The 2,903-nt window shown below is 43.1% G+C and overlaps 1 long non-coding RNA gene across 1 annotated transcript; it reads right to left on the bottom strand.

Moving 5' to 3' along the window:
• Positions 1-1,383: 1,383 nt before the first annotated feature.
• LOC144892527 (uncharacterized) lies at positions 1,384-2,618 on the bottom strand. Its single transcript, XR_013623729.1, has 2 exons — positions 2,333-2,618; positions 1,384-2,209 (listed from the first exon to the last, which is right to left on the bottom strand). It is a non-coding gene; the product is annotated as an uncharacterized LOC144892527 (long non-coding RNA).
• Between the last annotated feature and the right edge of the window lie 285 nt (positions 2,619-2,903).

The raw sequence follows: 2,903 nt of genomic DNA, 5'->3' as shown, positions 1-2,903 counted from the left end.
TTCTGTGGGCTGTCCTTTAAGCGATCATTTATCGATGTGAAATATTCCATGGAGTATTTAAAACAAGAGATTGTCCTTTGCATCAGCATCGACCTTTGGACATAGGCGAGCAAGACGTCGGCCGTTGGAAAATCATTTTGGACATACCATATGATCTGTCTGTGATGGGGCATGATGAATCCCACCAAAATGGGTTGAGAAATTACAATTCTGCCAAAGGTGAATTTCAGGCCATAAACGGGTTGATAAATTCAGAAAATCTTTCTGTGTTTCTTGAATGGAGACGATTGAAGGAATATATTTACAAAATGGGGTTACACTAAGGAAGGTTCTTACACTGTGGACCGTGTGGACAAAAGGACATTTTTTGGTCAATCGCTACACTTGCAGAGCGCCCACAAGATATTGCATGGCACTATGTAGGATTATCTAAGCTTTTTGAATTTTTTGCTACATATTTGGCACAAATGTTATTTTTAATCGTTATACCCTAAGGTGTCAAAAAAGGGTTGGTGCCATTTTTTTCTATCTCTCCTAAGGCGGCCATCTTGGATTTAAAGATGGCGGCCACCATTTTATGTGTTTCGTCATATTTTTGCAGCCAGAATACATAAAATGATATTTTATCAGCAATCTATACCTTTTCTGGTATAAGTAATCTTGTTGGATCTTAATTGATATTGTCAGACCAATAAAACATTTCAAAATATATGATTTAATACAACTTAACACCTATAAACATGTTTTTATGTTTAATGTCTTACTACTAACAGATATCAAAACATGTAGGTTATATTAGGTGTAAATTATTTCTACAAACATTGAAGGAACTCCAAAAAGGACAAACTTATTTTATACAGAGCAATAGAAACTTTTTCTAACGCAGTTCTATCAAAACACTGACTTCTACTTAAATTTCTAATGAGCGTATCGATATAATATATAACTGCGTAACGCCTTACACACTACTTATGTGAAATTGCTTTGCAAATCTCCTGGCTTTCTTAAAACAGACCATAATACAGTTTTTTTTCGATTGCTTAAACACGATTTTGAAAACAGGGCCCATTTTGTCAAAACACTACACACAATTCACACAACCACACACACAAGTAGCAGAACACCTCAGATCCTTTGCAAAATGAAACACTCTTGTAAAAACTATACACTCATTTATAAAAACCATATTTTGTTACCATATGAAACACACACGTTTCATATGACTTAATTGTGTTTGAACCAGTTACACACTGCTGTTGCTAACCTAAAACACTTTTAGCAATTCTACTTCTCAGTGATTGGAGTACTGTAAGTGAAGTACACAGAGAAAGTGCAAATATACAATAAATTCACCAAACACCACACAAGACCAATGCTGCGGACTGATGAAAATATAATTTATTTCTCTCCATATACCCAAATCAGTCAACATGTCAACATGGAGAATCACAACAAAACATGTCCCAGTTTTCATGCTACTACAGTAGTGTGCATAACACTGTAAGCTCAACAAATATCAGACAAACGTAAAATACTGTATCCAGTACAGGTTACAATTACAGTAAAAAGAAAAAAAAATCTGAAAAAAACTGAAAATACAGTACAGAAAATACTAGACATTATCTCTTCGCCGAGCTGGATCTGGCCAGAGAATTTCATCAACATCACAGGTGACATCCTCATTGGCAAGACAACGTGGGAAGAACCGTCTCGAATGTCGAATCCATCCTTGCACAGCTGCGGCGTCGATTTGGTCACAGGCCTCCTCCATGGCCTGAATGAGGGGTACCTGAGCCTGAGGCCGGAGATCGTAAACCCTCCACCGCCATGCCGAGAAAAACTCTTCGATTGGGTTTAGAAACGGAGAGTATGGTGGAAGGTATAGTACTGTAAACTGTGGATGGTGTTGGCCCAGACGACAATGTATTGCATCTGGTGCATTTGGTTTACTGCTTGGACGATGTTGTGCAATCGGTCCAAAAATGTGAGAATTGTAAGGGCCCATATTGGCATGACGGAGGAGGACCCCAGTCTGTGTAATGGCAGCGCAAAGGGTGATGTTACCCCCACGTTGCCCTGGGACATTGATTATAGCCCTGTGGCCAATTATATTTGTGCCTCTCCTTCTTGCTTTTGTGAGGTTGAACCCTGCCTCATCTATGTATATGAAGTCATGCGGGATTTCCTCAGCATCCATCTGTAAAACTCTCTGAAATACAGTGAAAGACAAGATTGTGTAGTTCAGCATAGATCTAGTATACAGTAAATTTACATGTAAAAAGGTTACGTGTGCAGTATGCAACATCACAGTGCTAAAGTGAACAATACATACCTCCACATACTCATGCCGCAGCTGTTTGACCCTCTCTGAATTCCGCTCAAAAGGCACTCGATAAAGTTGTTTCATTTGAACCTGATGTCTTTTCAGGATGCGTGCCAGTGTTGACTGAGAGACCTGATGGACATTATTGAAAATGGCATGGTCACCGATAGTGTTGGCTTGAATTTCTCTGAGCCTGATAGTGTAGCGGTTCCCGCTGAATGTACACAATCGCCTTGCACCTGCCAGGACGCGGCCAGGGCGCGATCGCCATGCCGGGCTCGTCCGGACGGGCCCAGACGCGCCTCTCCTGGGCATGCCCGGACTCGCCGTTCCCGGGCACGCCCGAACCTCCCGGGCACGCCCGGTCTCGTCTTTCCCGGGCGTGCCCGCTCTCGCCTTTCCAGGACTCGCCCAGAGCGCCCGGGCATGCCCAGCCTCGACTTGCCAGGCCGCGTCCAGGACGCCCGGGCATGTCCAGACTCGCCTTTCCAGGGCTCGCCCAGAGCGTCCGGGCATGCCCGCTCTCGCCTTTCCAGGGCTCGCCCAGAGCACTCGGGCACGCCCAGCCTCGACTTTCCAG

Source organism: Myxine glutinosa, chromosome 6 (assembly GCF_964187855.1).
Source record: "Myxine glutinosa chromosome 6, kmMyxGlut1.1, whole genome shotgun sequence".
NCBI lineage: Eukaryota > Metazoa > Chordata > Myxini > Myxiniformes > Myxinidae > Myxine > Myxine glutinosa.
Note: the sequence above shows the minus strand (reverse complement) of the source record. Positions and strands in the feature narration are given on the sequence as shown.